Below are 17,830 nucleotides of genomic sequence, written 5' to 3' on the forward strand. Positions count from 1 at the left end.
CCTCCAATACGTACATTTTTATCTTTATCTTTTCCCCGATCGCACTCCCCCAAAGGATTCAATTTTTTACAAAATCTTCACAAACCTATCAAAACTTGACACACAATGTCAGAAATTCATATTGTTCCGTAAGAGCTGTTTATTTCGTCATGTGAACCGAGTATGCTGGATAATATATATTAAAAATCATGGTGGTATAAGTTATGATTTTGTGAATTTTCTATAATAACAGAAGCAGTACGCTATTTTATACTCAGCCATCCGTATAATATTTTGCGATGAGTATTTACCAAATTATCACAAAATTACGAAATTGTTGAAATCTGATAAACTCCGCCTTGCCAGTTATAGGTTATAATGAAATACGCAATTGCCGTACTATGCAACTTTTGAACGTTACGAATAGCCAGGAACGTGTGCAATTTCAACGATGAATCTAAATACTCATCTCCCTAAGACAGAGAGTGCAATGGAGCCGTGGTGAAATTGAGTATCGTGATAACCTCGACACAGAGCAAGTCGAAAGAAACACGATGCCAAGGCCGCTTCTACACGGGGAGAGTCAGTAAATGTCAGTTTAACCGGTTGAAGTACCTTTCCCTGTTAAAATCACTCACACGAAGCCAAGTAGCGCACGACTCTTCAACGGCTTTCGAATATACATGACTTTTTCAAGGTAGATAGTAAGCTCAGGAGCAGAGACACGGCCCGTTATGGCTATACGTCGACGATTCCCGACGGTGAAGGAGTTCTTTTTGTCCTCTGTAAGCTCAGGTAGAAAGGAGGGAAAAAAGGGATTGCGAGCGAGATGGTAGAAGCGGTCTCGCTTGCGTAAAAGCAAGATGCACTTTAGGGATCGGTTCGACGAGCAGGGCCAGGTGCATTGACTTTGGTTCGACAAACCGGATGTCGAAGTCGACTGCCCTAGGCTCTAGTCTTTTCTACACTCGGGTTTATTGACTCTAAAAGGTAAATTACATGATATTAGGTGGGGAATTTTTAATCAGTCAACTTATTCGGTGATATCTACGTACTCTTGAAATTATGGAGGTTAATGAAGATCAATCAATTTTAAATGTGACAATATTGACTTTTCCAAATATAAATATTTTAGAGTTTATTTTTAGCATATGTAGTACTTATTATACAGAAATTAATCGATACATCTTTTTTAATAAAGGATCCAAATAAAGTAATTATTATGTTAAATTAGGAATCCGAGTGAGACAAGCTAACAGGCTAACAATAAAATATTGTTCATCTCGATGTTTAATTTGTATCCTTCCAACTGATTTCAAGATACAAGTAAGATCCGTGTAATTTTCGAGATTATATACATTTTTGATTTATGCAGTTACAAGTAATACAAGTGTATTTTGATTTGCAAGCCTTTGTTAAGAAAAGAATGGCCTATTACTTGATAGTAAATAATGAGTCATATGTAGGAGACGGACATATTATATCCTATAGCCTGTAACTCAGTTTCTTTGTTGTGCTCGGACCACAATAGTGCAATGACCGACCCTGAACCAAAGTCATCCGCGAACCTGACCAGCGATTTGTTATTGTCTCGCTCTATGCATATTCTTTGGCAATATTTACTTAGAATGCCGTAATTGACCGATGTGTTATGTCCGACGCGCAAAATTTTCACGTAACTCTAATACTTGACATTTCGTATTTCATATAATATCATTCGTTTAACGATTTATTTAATATTCAATTCGTATTATCGTATTAATCAAATCTAACTATTAAATAATTCCAAATAGATAAGAAATTAAATACTTTAATATGATTGTTAGCTGGAAACTTAATAGTGAAAGTAAATCTTTCAGGAGCATCGGTGGTTCAGTGGTAGAATGCTCGCCTGCCACGCGGGCGGCCCGGGTTCGATTCCCGGCCGATGCAAGTTACTTTTTAACTTTTCTTTTTTTTTTTTTTTTTTAGGAAGATATTTCTATTTACATACATGTCCACTTTAATAAAAAATATAATAAATATATCGTAGGAGAATTTCTTAACATTAAAATTTGGAGAAAAAAAAAAAAGAAAGAAAAATATTCCTACGTAAGGATTATTTCATATACATCGGCACCTTCACTGTATCATCGATGCTAGTACACATTATTACTACGCATCTGAAGTTAGAAATTCACGCCGATGGTTTAAAGCTAACAAAATAACCAGGACTTTTCCAAGAGTAGAGGACTAATGCGATCGGAACGAGGATAAATTTCCTCACCATGCACTTACGTCACTTAACTCCCTCCGCAAACAAGGACAAGGGAAGAAGGAGAACGTGGGATGGAGCAGAATCTCGAAGGAGAATTATTATCCGATTGTTGTAACCGGTAAGACAAGAATCCGTAAGGACAGCGAGGAACTCCATCGCACGAGGGCAAAATAACGTCGCTTTAAATTACGACACACCGCCAGGAAAGCGATCATTATCCTCAGGATACCGTAGAACGATCGGGAATTCTTTCCCTAGCCAGTTTGATTCCAACAATTGAGTCAGCTATGAATCATGTCTTTGAACATTAACGATGTTTTCGTAGATTTTGTTCTCAGAATATTAATAAAATGCAAATAAATTCCTCGCCCTTCTTATGACTGGATGAACATTGGCAGTGGAACAAAAGCCTAAAATATCCTAAATATCGAAAAGTAAGGGTACGATTGTGGCGCCACCGCGCGACGTTGGTCTGTATCGTCTTTTCAAAGGCGATTACAAAGCTCCGGCAATTAAACGCGAGCGACATCAACTGAGGATAGCTCTACCATCGTTACCACACGCGATCTTCTCTAATGAGAATAGTTCTTGCAGATTATACTATTGTTACGTTCCATCTTTTCTAGATATACCTCGTACGAAAGTGAGAATCTACCATTAAGATTTTATCGATCCTACCTGACCCTTACCAACTGTTCTCCTTTTCCTTATAGGTTAAAACCTCTTCTTTCTCGTATTCGTTATATAGCTACTTCCCTTCAAAAAAGAAACTAATCGAGTATAAAACAAAATTTAAATACTAATTAATAATCAATAAATACAATTCTCGTAAACTTTTACTTTTCTTCTCCTTTTTAGAATTTTAAGCACTATTCTTCTTAAGGTTTCTGAGAGATAAACAAAATTACTCTGTAAGGTAAATTTTTTGAGAAAACTCTGTTCTTACTTGCGCAACTTCCGCAACGCGGTGACTAATATTGCAGTACCTACCTACACTCCGAGAAACTTCATACTAGGACTATAACAGCTATTAAGTAGTTTGTTTGTTGGTAGAAATTCGCTTGGAAACTATTATGTAGCTCAACATTCGGTCGTCCTAAAAGGATTCGAGACCTTCGGGATTTGGACTAAATTATCGTTTCCCTTGTCCTCGTTTGTTTACCGAAAGTTTTCATAAAACATTGCGCTTTTCAATAGGAAAGTCACTTGAATTCAAAAGCTAACCATTCTACTCTATTTGCAGAGAACGTAGCACATAACAGGAAAATGATTTTGACAAAGTGTCAAAGCGTAAGTTTGTTTTTTTACGTTACTTGTACCTCTCGCATTTAGATGAATTATTCACTAGCAACACTCACCTGCAACAAAAAAGAAAAACAACTTGTCAATATTTTTTAGGTTATATATATATATTTGTTTTGCATATATTAAACTTGAAGATTAAGATAATGATATGATTCAGGTTAAAGCAAAATTCTTCGATAGTATAAATGGCCACCTATTAGAGGATAGGTATGGAACAAAAGTTCCAACTATGCGTTATAGCCAATTTCAGAGTTGCTAACTATCCACGTGGCTCAAGCAATTATGTTAGTTATACAAACTGTACATCACTTTTGACCGCGAAATTCACTTTGCGGTTGTTTGACGCTTTATCCTATATCTTTAGAACTTCTAGAAACGTGTTATTAAATCACCAACGCATGAACTTTCCTCTTTTAATAGAACTAACTTATACGCGTTTTACGCTTTACGCTTTAAGCAATGATCGATAAAGAAAAATATGTTAATCTGTTTTCCAAACTAATGACTAAGTAAGCCTTAAGTGGATCCTTGTTTTTCTTAAACTGGAAGGTTCCATAAATTTTCCTAGAACATTTGTGGAGCACATGAATGGATAAAGAGCCGAAGAAATACCTAAATAGAAAAAGATAAAGAATCGATAGAATGGTTGCTCATTTCCGAAAACGTATCTCCCAGATAAAAGAAGCGAAAAGGGAGGAATTCCTCTTTCTCCGTTATCCATTTCCCTCTTCCGCCTCTCATCAAGCTATCCAGTCACCTCGTCAGATCTAGCCGGATACAATTCCAAATCAAGCCACGATTCCACCAAGGCTCCCCACTTTTCCATTGGTTTTTATCGTTTCATCCCTGTCACGTTTCCAACCGTTCCGCCTTCTATCCTCCTTCTCCTTCGAGAGGCCCCCTTCTCTTTCGTTTTCAGGCTCTCAGTCGCATCCAGCCAACAGGGGACAAAGAGCTCGAAAGTTCTGACCGTCGAGCGATTTGTCATTCGGTCGCGTGTGTCCCCGCCGTTATACATCCACCATCGTTCTTACCCTTTTCAATCTTCGTTCCATGCTTCTTCCAGAGCCGTCTGTTTTCTTTCTGTCTCGCCCTCGCCTTTCCACCGTTCCATACCGCTGCTATTTGCTCTACCACCACTTCGATAGGACGCCATCTCTGTTGTTCTCTCGTCGTCTGTCTCTCTCATGCTTTTCGCCGCATCTCTCTTTGTTTTCTCTCCGTCTCGTCGTCCTCCAACTTCTCTTTTTCTATCGTTTCTTCTAGCCTTTACTGTTTGCTCTCCATCCTCTATAACCAACTAGCACTTTCTTCGTCGGTTCGATGGGTTTCCCTGACTCGGGTGGTATTTCTTTCCCTGTCTAACACGCCTGTGCTGCCTCTGGTGTTTCTCCTAGCTGAATAAACAGGCCAGAAACGCGTGCGGCACGCTCGTCATGCTTTAATATAGTTCGTGCATAATGCATCGCGGTATTGTGCATACGTAGTAGTACACACGGGGCTGCGCAATATTCCAATTTTGCGCCCCGTTGCCGATCGATTTCGGCCCATGGATTCGATAGGAATATCCGTAAATTGCGGAACAGAGACAGTCCCTCGGCAAGAACATCGGGAATCGCCGATATAAATGGGCGATAAAAATGGGGCCGCTTTCATCAGCAAGGTCGTGCATAATGTATGCTGTGTCTTTCGTGACCCCGTGTGCAATTAACGATACCAGCTATGTTGCTTCGACTTCAGATTATTTGGAAATGCATAGTCGCAGTTGGAACCGGTAAAACTGTTCAAAAATTCATTCGATAATACGATTGTAATATACGCTTATAGCACATGAACATACATGTGTACAAGAAAAGTAACAAGAAAATAAATCATTAAAAGGAGTTTGTAATACACTTGGAACATAATACAAAACAATTTGTTCCAATATCTGGCATGTCAATATCGACAGAAAATACATTAGTGATATACACAATTACTGACCAGACGAACAGGATGGCCGATAATCACGGCTAACCGAGGCTATTACGATATAAGCAAAAATATTTACCATATACCTTAAATAACCATAAAGCCGGTTAAGAAATATTATTTGCTTATAAACTTCAGATTTTATCGTACCCTTTACGTCGTCCAATTACTATATGATACAAGTACCATTATAATTTACATTATTGATCACGTTTCCAATTATTATACACATATTTCTGTACAGTACTAATTATGCCTTTAGTAGCTATATCAATCATACCTGCAAACATGCCAATTCACTCGCCCGTCTACTCGACTTCTTTCGCGAATCGCTGCTAATGATTAACAAACATGTCAGAAACATTGTACGTAATTTGTATTTATTTCTGCATCGTATGTGATTTACTATTATCTGTTAATTGTTAATTATTTGTTCATTTATATCAATCTTTGTCTGCAACAAAGGGAGTTACTCATATAATGAATATAAATAAATCAATAGGTCCCTAGAAGGTTACAACAGGGTGTCAAACTTCACGAACCAAGAAAAACTGCACAACGAACCATGCTCTTCTTGCGACACCAAATGCCTACCAACCGTACAAATCTCATTTCAGATTCCTATCAACAATCTCGCGTACGCAGTTGCTAAAAAGTCCCCAAAGAGATACAACATTCTCGAGGGAATCGCGTGCGACTATTCATCGCACGAATAAAATGAAAAAAGGGTGGAAAAATAGTAAAGAAAAAGACAGAAAGAGCCGGCCTCTCGCGGCGACACGTGCGAGAACGTTCGTAGAACCGCTTTCGCCGAATTGGAAACGTGCAACAGAAACGAGAGTAAGTACACGCATCTGTTGCCTCCTGGTAATTACGGTAGAGGGCTGGATAACTACATATATGACACACACGTGCGCGACCAAATCCACATAAAATCGTCCAACCAGCAATACGCACGCGCGTGCACACGCACGTACAGTAGGTTACGAAATTATTTGAACGTTTGTCATAGAAAACTTTTATACATGTTGTACATCTTATATAAAACATTCAAAATTTTATTAACATTGTCATGATTTCATTGATAAAATTTCCATAGTGTTCGAATACTCTCGTGAGCCACTATATACACACCAATAATCACAATGTCTCGGCGACTAGATGAACGGAACGCAGCGAAAGAGAGAAGAGAAAGACCCTCGCCCTCGAACAGCCAAGCCGCACGGCAATTACGTAGGGGAGACGCTCCCATTGTTCTATACTAATTTTCTACCTGGTAATAGACGCGTGTGTATGTCCGGTGGTTGCGGCGATAGGGGGGTCTTATGGCGGTTTCGTAGCACCCCGCGGATTCGCGGGAAAAGATGGTTCCAAATACAACAGATGTGGTAGAAACAGAGCGACATGTATAATGCGAAATTGTAGGAACCTTCGTGTGAAGACAGCCCGTCAATCGTCGTAAAATAGTACAACTTGCCTTCGCTCGAAGTACAGATAAGTCAGACATTATGCTATGATATGAAACAAACGTGTATAGCTTTTTTAAATTATTTTTTTTAGAAGGTACAAGATGTATCAATGATATAGTAGGTAGAAAATTGTATATGGTGCTATAAGACATTATAAAAAGCTTCTTCACATTCCTTGTCGTAAAATAGTACAACTTGCCTTCGCTCGAAGTACAGATAAGTCAGACATTATGCTATGATATGAAACAAACGTGTATAGCTTTTTTAAATTATTTTTTTTAGAAGGTACAAGATGTATCAATGATATAGTAGGTAGAAAATTGTATATGGTGCTATAAGACATTATAAAAAGCTTCTTCACATTCCTTGTCGCTATGAAGTACCTGTTTCATTGCTGGTTTACTTTTTTTTTTTTTTTTTTTATTAAATTTGTTTCGTTGATATCGTTATTAGATGTGTACAACTTACTTGTGTGTATTACTTGTAATATTTCGCTAATAAGAGCTAATTTATTGATAATATTGGTAAACAACAATTGCAATATTTTCTTTGTAGTTTTGATGTTCTATGACGAATAGAAACGGAGTAGCACTCCAGAGGACAAGAGTCGAATTCAAGTTATCGGAAACGGCACTTGGTATCAATCTCGGAACAAAATCGCGCTCAATAACGGATATATCTCGGTTCGTGGATTCCCTTAGAGAGTACATAACTTTCTTGGTACGGACAGTTCAGGTAAAGATAATTTTATTAAACCGAATCGTAAGTTACTCGTTTGGCAACCGGCCAACCTTCTCCGCCCTTTTGTATGCATTTCTAAAAGGTTCCTTCTAAGTGTCTCTGAGGACCCTCTATGCGGTAAAAAGTCGCCATTTTTTACATCATCGTCAGGCAAATTCTATCAAGAACCAACAACCAGATAAATAAAGAGTGAAATTCAGGAACACTGCATAAAATACAATGGATGGAATGAATTGTTGGTATAAATTAATTTTGAAAAGCGAGAGTTAACGACCAAATAAGCAAATAAAAGATAATGATAGAATGAAGGAACTTTTGCGAAAAATTATTTCTAACAAGCAAGAGTCAACAACCAGATGAATAAAAAATACAATTGAAAGATGGAAAACAAAAGTATGTTAAGCGAATTTTCAGTAAAAATTATTTTTAAAATGGGAACACTATGAAGAGAAGATTTCATATGCGTTGTTCGAGGTTTCGAACTGATTTCGCAACATGGTCACACGGTGGTTTAAAATGTCATCGCCCAAGGATACGTACGCGTCGAGGAAGGGTAACGAAGTTTCGGCTAGCTCGATAGATGCGCGCACAAGAGGACAATTCGAGCGTACAGCTCGTCAGGTTAATTGAATTTATGGCTCGATATTCCGGGCGTGAGCGATTACAATCGACGATAAGCAGAATCGCGTGAAACTTCTGCGCGGTGGATTCTCGTTAACGAACGGATTCGCCTCGAACAATACCTTTGAGATCGTTGTTCTGGCTTTTCAATTCTTCGTTCATTTCAATAGATTATCTAGATGGAAGATTACTGGTCCAGCTCGTAAGAAAGAAAACTGTCGTGAAAATAATACCCGAGCAAGGATTTCGAGTGCGCTATCTTAATTGGAAACTATTACTCCGATCTTAATCCTCATTGAATTACTTTATACCTATTTTACAAACTTCTTTATTCGGAAAATCAATCTCCTTTAAGTAGCACACACAACAACCATGATAATTTACTTTGAAAAAAACTTACACGACATTGAATACTCTTCTAAAAGAATCTAAACAACTTTGTATAATCTTAAGTGATTCTTAGGAGACCTTCGATGACTATGAGTGATCTAAGACGAGACTCTGTGTAACCTCGAATGATATCCTTAGTTGACATAATCTACATGTCACAGATTGCCATATTTAAGTACAAAAGCTATCTGATAAGAAGTAAGAATAAAATTGGGGTCGGCCGATTGGGTGTAACACTATTAAAATTCGATATGAAATGAAGCGAATGGGATGTTAAACACAACGAGGGCAAATTTTCAGAGTTTCACTGGTGCTAAGCTAACGAGGCTCGTATTCGAAGCAGTGAGGAATCTCCGGTGGTAATACAAGCTAAATTCCAGATAACTCAGCGACCATGCTGTCTGAGTCTTGATCTTTAACCCTAGAATTTCCCATGCGAGGTCGAAGGCTGACTCGTGACTTGGTCAGGGCACGTCATAAACTCGATTTGAAATTATTCCTACGATTGGAATAGTTCGAACATGAATTACGCTCTCGTACCTTTAGGATCGTGCGCAATTTTCCTCCATCCACTTCGAAGGTTCTACATATTTCTTACTGGTAACTTATTTTCCAAGGTACCTACCATTTCAAAATCCAGAGAAGAATTAAGAATGCGATCATTAATTTAGTTTAATGCGATCAATTAAAAAGTCAAGCTGATCAACTACACTTTCGAAAAGATTTATTTACTTCTGTAAGTTTATTACTGCAGGAAAATCACACGAAAAATTCAAAATTGAATCGCCAGTTCCAAATCCTTAAAAATTGTAACATTGAACATTTCAATCTACGGACTTAGTCGATGTAACTTCTAAACAGCTCATATAGTACTTTTTCTTTTCCTTTTTCTTCGTTTTATAAATTTATAAATATTCAATTTCAGAAATTCACATCACGAAGAAACAGATTCACCCTCCGTAAATATAATTATTTGAAATTTCAAAAGATTTTTAATATATTCCTTTTACGTGGAAGTCTTCGAACTTCAATGCACTCGCGATATCAGAGAATAGCGACCTTCTCGAACAAATGAGTCTCTTAGAAACGGAAGAATCGTTAATGCGTTGCAAATGTGGTAATACAACGATGGACTCGTTTCTCCGTAGAATCTCATTAACCGGGTTGCTCGATGACTTGAAACACGTTAATGCTTGCACACACGTCTCCAAGAATCGACATCAATCACTGTCGAGCCAAGAAGTTCAAACGTTCTCTCTCGACGCGGCCAGCAATTTACATCCACCATGAATTCATGGTAACCATGGCGCGAACATCGAAGCGAAAAGGGACGGAAGGTTTTACGAGACCGGTGACGTAGTTTTCTTCTTTTCACTTCAGTCAGGATCGATTCTTTATGTATTTCAACTATACAAAGGATTTTGATATTACGGGAAAAATTTAAATAAGTCGTATATAAAGGAATAGGAAGAAAATATTACGAATATTTAATAATTTTGTCGAATTTTTCTATAATATACAGAATATATATTTCAATGTTGTAATATAAATTTGTACAATTACATAGAGTTCCATGGGAAAAACGCTATAAAATTCGTTGAAGTATTATTAAATAAAGTTATTTTGTTTTTTATTTATCTTCATTTTGTGTAAAGTCGTACGAAGACTCACGATTATATCAGATTCCAAAACGTGTCAAGGAATGTTGAGCGCTAGAAAATTCTAAGAAAAAGAAGTATCGCAAGCGTCAAATACAAGACAATTATATAATTCAGGTCGTGATTAATAATTCAAACAGCGGCACCATATTCAGATGACATATAAACAGAAAATGAAGTTTTTATACGGGCGATGCAAATCTCAGCGTTTAAAACGAAGCTCGTAGTACGATCCATATAAAAATGATCCTACGAACAGATTGAAAATTGTCTATCGTATTTTCCTTTACTACGTTTCTCGTTAACGTCATAGAAAATCAGTGGAGATCCAGACAGCAAAATGCACGACGAGTCAACGAACAAAATATGTACCTAGAAACGCGGCTCGCGATCCGATGCACCGGAGGTTACATAATTTTCCACGAAAGTAGCATCCACGAATCTCGTGGAAGCGATTTATGTGCGAAATATTTTCGCTGGCGGAGGGAGAAAGAGGAAGAGGTATCCCCCTTCTGTCTGGACGCACGTTCCTCGCATGTAAATCTCGCGTTCCTCGTACGCCTGTGCACAGGAAAGGGCACGCGTGTTCAGCCACGTATACACGGAAAAAATATAAATCCATCCGACGATAGAATCGACTCTAAATTTCCAACGCGCTAATAAAATCCGCGGTCGATCTCTAACTCGCTCGTATTTCGTCTCGTTTAATCACGCGCGATTCTTACCAAGTTTCGAGTAACAAGATATTCGTCGGTCACCGAAAATTGGAAAAACACGGGGCTGTTTACGCGTGAAAACCACGATAAGTGTGTATTTGTAAACTGTCAGATTTTTGTATTGTTTGATCTTTAACAGAAGAGTATTATAATACGAATCAATGGAAAGAAAGGAACAGTTCGATATCTTTACAAAATGTAAGCATGTGATAAATTGAAAAAGTTTTGTATAAAATCAATAAGATAACTAATATCAAGTCGATCAATATTTGTAAAATATTCTGAATAGATAAATAGCGAGGGCACACGTTTAATCCTTAAATCAGATAGGAAAGCGCAGTTTGGGTGATATGTGTGGCGGACTAATTATATTATCGAAATATTTAACACATTATCCAGTCAATGTGTGTGACTATACGAGAAATTTCCATTATCTCAACGGAATTTCCCTAAAAGCAGGAATCTAACGAATTTATGTAATAAGATCAAGAACCCAAACCGAATTTAACACATACTCAACATACAACACATACGTGTAATTATAACGAAAAACGTTCAATATCTCGTTGGAATTTCTCTAGAAGTAAGAATTTGGCGAATTTAAATGATACACGACCAACTAAACTCGAACGTTTACAAGGCACGTTACACGATTCTCTTCGCGTTAAACTCTAGATTCAAGCTCCGAAATACTAACATACAATTAAAACAACCAGCCAGTGAATGTAGCGGAAAACGAACAAGGGATCGTTTAGGCGGACGCACGTAATCGACGTGCAAAAATGCAAATGAGCCGGAGGGGCGGAGAATTTAATCCAGGCGATTTTCCCTCGGAAAATATTTTCCAAGCAGAGCCTCGGACGAAAAGCAGGCACGTTCTCGTCGTTTCAGGGATGGTTCCCGACGAATCTTTGCCCAGCACAGTATCCAACCGTGGGACCGGATATGCTCGGATAGATTCAATTATCGGACGACGAATGGAATTATCCAAATCCGATATCGGTCGTTCGATCGGCGTTGCTCGAATCGTCTCGCTTGCGAGCAAATTGGAATCAGCGCCCTGTCAATGGCTCGCCAATGGAGCATTTATAGAGCAATGCTTGCCGCATAAAGCGTGCGCGTAATAAGTTTATACAGGGGGTTTCATTCAACGGTAGAAAATTTTCTTCGTGTTACTGACTCTCGTCCAGCTATAAGGTAGATCATTTTCAAGTTAATTGTCACGAACATCGAATATCTTATTTCAACAAGGACTTTCTACCCCTATATGACGACTGAAGCGTGAGATTATTTTTCCTTAAGTAATTACAAACTGAAATATTCAAATATTTTTTGGATGATATTAGCGTAGCTTTTTGTTTTACTTTCTTATTTTTTAAAAGAGAGATGTTACAAAATAGCGAAGTTATTTGTTTCTTATTTGAAACTTCCTCTAGAATCTAGAACATCGTAATTTGACCCTGACGCATTCTCCGTGTATTCGTCTCTGTGACGTCGTCAACAATTTAATTATGATATACCATTTTGATGTGATATTCTATACATCTAAAACTATGAAAATGAAAAAAAAATTGATTATTTTAATTAATCAAAGACTGTTTATATTAACAGAACAGAACGGATGATTTTCGTCTGAATATTTTCAGTCTTAATTCATGTCACCCTGTATAAACGCGAAAGAAGGTAGGATGCCAGCTTGTCTTAATCTAAGCGTAGAATATATTCCGTGGGATATGCTGAGTCGAAAAAAAATTTAACATCGAGGGAGACGAAGAAGGTCGAGGGTGGCACCGGAATGCTAATGAGAAAGGTTGGTGGATGAAAGTGTCAAGGACACTTCAGGGTCACTCATGTTTTTCGCTGAAGCGTTATATTTGGTTAAAGAAGCATGCGTGATAAGTGACCATTATGTATTTAAATTTGAGCACGTTTATAGCGGCTGAATAAAGACGACTGAAATTTCGTTTGAAATAAAAGTGTAGGTGTAGTGTGTAAGGTGGCTAGGTTAAATGGAACGCCGTGTATGCATCATTGGAACGGATACAATGGAACGAAATGGCACAATACGAGAAAAATGACGATATTCGAACGATTTAACCCAAATATAACGCTGGACATTTTACTTAAAAAGCGTCCACGGGGCCATTTTTCTAGTCCCTATCGCTTCCTATGAAATATTCATCATCGATATATCCTGTGATGAATGATAAATCGTTGTTAGCGCAGCGTTCTTCGACCAGATATAATAAAAAAAGGAGGAAATGCACAACCGAGATATTGGTAGAATATAATACTCCATACATGTGTATATGTATACTGATACGAATATATACGTTTCCACATGAGGCGGGAATACAAGGCTGAGGTCGTTTAATCTAAGTTAACGCTCGGTGGAAAATTCGTGAAACTCTGGAAACAGTTTTGTTCCAACAATATAGCTTAGAACTTAATACATTGGCCACAATAATTAGAGAATCGTTAGTACGAATGGCTCCATTGCATTAATCAGACGACGAAGAGCGGAGAAGTCCTATAGACTAATATACAGGGTGGTTGATAACTGGTGGTACAAGCGGAAAGGGGGTGATTCTACGCGAAAAAAGAAGTCGAAAATATAGAATAACAATTTTTCGTTTGAGGCTTTGTTTTCGAGAAAATCGACTTTGAATTTTCGCTCGGTACGCGTGCATTTTATCACGTCTCGTTATAACGGATCTCACTGTAGATCGTTGTCGTCGATGGAAAAATTAAAAAAAATTTAAAAAAATTTGTATTCTATATTTTCGACTTTTTTCGCGTAAAATCACCCCCTTTCCGCTTGTACCACCAGTTACCAACCACCCTGTATATTGACACGTTATTCGTACGATACTATAATAAAGACTGACTTTCAAACAACCATTAAAACAGTGTACACAGACACGAGAAGAAGATACAGAAATTAAAATGACACGAAAAACGATCTTCTAATTGTTTTGAACAATCTAGGTATTGCACGCAAGGACAGATTTAATACGATCTTACTGCAAACAAATTGCAACATCAAACACAGCTCTAAACGAAATCTTATCATTTCTAATCAACAAGGTAAAGAATTATCTGAATTACTGTTACGTCGCGTGAGATGGTCCGTGCGACATCCTTCATTGTCTGTCCGTCAAGGATCCGCGTGCCGTTATGCAGACCCTCGATGAACCTAAGGAACCACCATAAACAGAATCTTTTTTACTTAAACTCTAATCCTGTAAGTATTTTCGGTTTATGGATAGTCCACATTCTCAACGCGAGAATTGATTGTAATTTTAATAAATAATAAAAAAAAAAATGGATGGTCCTTAAAACAGTCCTTAGGTTTATTGCACGTTCTTACAAATTACGGAGAAAGGGGATATTTGTCTAGCGGAAAAGCAGATTTTTCCCATGAACAAGGTCACCCACGAGCTACCCACGCCGGTAGGAGGCTTCCTCCTCCTATTTTCATTCATTAACGTGGGTCATAACCAATAGGCATCGCGAATCGTTACCCTCACTTTCCTGACGAAAAGTGTGAACACGAATCCGCGTTCTTAGTTCAAAAGGCACACTCACACCGAGCTTTCCTCCGTAATAACAATTACCTAGACGTAAAGGGGATTCACAACAGCTATTCCACGGACTTCACCCCGTCGCCTCCTCCTATTAACCTACTATACCTCAATAAACATTTTATTTCAATCGTACCAGCTATTTAGTTTATCTGGCCAAGATATGATATCAATTTATCCATCAGTTTCGATATCTCAAGTAAATTATTCATGTTATACTACTTTAACTCTACTGTATCTACAAGTATGCATCTGTTTTCGCGTACCTTGGTTCGCGTACGATCGCAGTTCGTAAAAAGGGAGCTACAGCGCCATCGACCAGTGAAAGCTTCCCTTCAGACCTCGCTCTTCATCTCTCGCGACCACCCTTTGTCACCCTCGCGCAACCACCCGTTTCACCCTCTCCACCCCCGGCCGCCCATCCCTCCCAGTCACTTTCTTTCCGTACTACTTCTCGTCCCGTCGTTACTAGTCCCCCTTCTGATTTAACCTTCCCCCTTCCTACCATTGTTTCTTTTCCTACTCTTAGCAATACATCCTGCAACACCCGCCATTGTTTTCCACGACAGCCGACGTTTCGAGGGACGAACCGGGAGCAGGGAGCCGGTATTTAACCTTTCTGATATCATGCGTTTAGCAACAGCTCCTTCTTCCCTATAGAGATTCTTCGATAGGTTGCAAAATGGAACAAGCTTGATCGATGAATCGAAGGTTTGAGATAGATGGCTGGTGTTCGAGATGCAGAGAAGTGAAAAGTTGGTGAACTTTGAAGATGTTCTCAAGTCCTTTGTTGCAGGCATACGGTCTAAGAGATCAAACCACATACGATACTGTAAGATCGCGTGTAATCAATCATCTTCTCACCAGAGAAGACAATTAGCCTTCTAAATAGAAGAGATCGTTTTATCCATCTGTAACATCTAAACCACATGAAAAATACGTTCCACGGTTCGCCTCAATTCTCGACGCTTAACTTAAGCAGAACAATCAGCTAAATAAAAAAATGCAGTATAATTTCCAAGAAGAAGCGGTTCTTCGGTCACGTTCAGTTCGAGATTTGAGATGCTTAGCGCATCCTGCGAGAAGTGCAACACGAAGAGGCGAGAACGTGCACACTCTCTTCTCGCTACACTGCCGATGCATTAGTCTAATTGAAATCCGGATGGCATGGCGCGCGTGACCGTACACTGACTCAAGCTGTCACGCTTTCAAATAGGTATAGGCGTGTCATAGATGTGCGCCAGGGTTGCTCACTTGCTACATACCGGGTGACGCGTCCACGTCGTCGCCGTTCTTCGTCACACGATCGTTAATGAAATCGGAATGGTATCGGTTGGATCGTCGTAGCGGATCCCCGAATCCACTTCGAGCGAAGTGAATTAAACATTTCCTTCATTTTCATTAGCGAACAAATTTTTGAAGAAAATTCTAGAGTATTGATGAATTACAATTAAGAATTCAATCTTGCAATACTACGATAGAAAGCACGCCAGTGAACAAAATATAACGCGACGCGCTAAAAGATAAATTACAATAACTCGTAGAGTTAATTTGCCTTTATGAAATGAACATACAAAAATAACTTTAATGGATAGCGTGACTAAAACAATGCGCTTTGCATGTTTGCATTAATTTACTTTTTCTTTCGCGATATCACCTTCGTCGACTACATAGATCAAAAAACGTATCCATTCGTTTGCAATCATTTTCACACAGTCTACGTTATCGAATGGATGTTTCAAGAAATTATATTTTACAGTTTTATGAAATTTTAATAAACCGAAGTATTGAAAACGTTACGACCAACTATCGCTCAGTGCTTAATGAATATTAATTCATTCAAATTGCGATTGGTATCTATCTATACTTCGACTCTCGTGCAAATTTAAATTCCAACTTGAATCTTTAAATTGAAATTTAAATTTGAATCGCAGCATGAATTTAGATCGCAATTGGAATCTCTGTAAATGTTGAAGTAAGAATTAATTTTCGTATCAGACGAACGCTTCCGTGACGTTCAATCAGCTCATACGCAGCATCAATCGCGCATCTATTAGCATTCACGGAGTCGCGCCGATGGAAAACAAGAGTTCGTAATCGACGCGTATATCCGCGTGTCAGAAAGTAGCAAATTAGCGTCGCGTGTTGCAGATGGAGGATAACCTTGAAAATTCTAGGCAGAAGCGATCGACTGGTCATGTGGAAAACCGACGTGACCGGTCGTGCAACGACACAGAACGAACGCGTCTCCGGGAACGAGCGTATATACTTTCTAAATGCATGCGCGTCGCGTACGCGCATGCGCCGAGAAAGTAAAATGAGATACTTTCTCTACGTGGTCGCAATTCTTAAAGGGGTGGCACCCGTGTAAATAAAAGAAGGAAACGCGTGTCGTAACCGGCGACGAGGGAAACCGTTCAAAACTCAGCGCGCGTACGCCTGCATGCTTATTAACGGAAAATTAAAGCATAACACACTTGGAACGATGTTCCTTCGCCGTTGCAAATGGACCGTGTCTAAAAATACCCACGTGCTCTTATGGAACAACCGTTATGACGTCCCCCTACGTCCTCCGAACGTGTTAAAAGGTGGGCATTTTTATAAACTTACGAAGTACCACGTACAGGGTGACTCGTTTTGAATTGTAGATGAATGTGAGAAAGCATAACGCGTCGAATGAAAAAAAGTCGAATATACGAGGCGTTGGAAGTAAGAGCAGACCATTCTCAACGAACTGAATAGTTCACTGCCTAAAATTGAAGCGAGCAAAAAATATTTTATTTAGCGCAACAACTGATTTTGTTGTTGTCTGGATTTGAATTAGAACATATGGGTTCCTCCGTTTATTAGAATAAATTAATAAATTTACAGCCAAACAGGAGAGAAAAGAGAAACTGTTTCGATGTCTCGTGTAATGATCGAGGAAAGAGGAATATCCCTTCGACGAAATATTTCGAAACAAAATAACGATTTCAAAAAAGTATCGAAATTTTGGAAGGATCTTAAAATCTCCTTAGCGCGTCGGACTTTTCTATTTACTTCTTGACACCACGAAAACCTCTCGACCCTATTTTCCCTTTCGATTCTCCTAACGCTTTCTCCAAATTAGGCCAACGCGTATACGAACACGATGCCTCGA

General features: G+C 38.6%; 1 protein-coding gene and 1 non-coding gene across 2 annotated transcripts in view; one reads left to right on the forward strand and one right to left on the reverse strand.

Moving 5' to 3' along the window:
• The window catches only part of LOC117207394 (zinc finger SWIM domain-containing protein 8), a 106,280-nt gene that overhangs the window by 85,051 nt on the left and 3,399 nt on the right, over positions 1 to 17,830 (reverse strand). The window lies entirely within an intron of this gene.
• Positions 1,841 to 1,911, forward strand: Trnag-gcc. Its single transcript has one exon. It is a non-coding gene; the product is annotated as a tRNA-Gly (tRNA).

This window comes from Bombus bifarius, unplaced genomic scaffold (genome assembly GCF_011952205.1).
Source record: "Bombus bifarius isolate JDL3187 unplaced genomic scaffold, Bbif_JDL3187 scf7180000008028, whole genome shotgun sequence".
Classification (NCBI taxonomy): domain Eukaryota; kingdom Metazoa; phylum Arthropoda; class Insecta; order Hymenoptera; family Apidae; genus Bombus; species Bombus bifarius.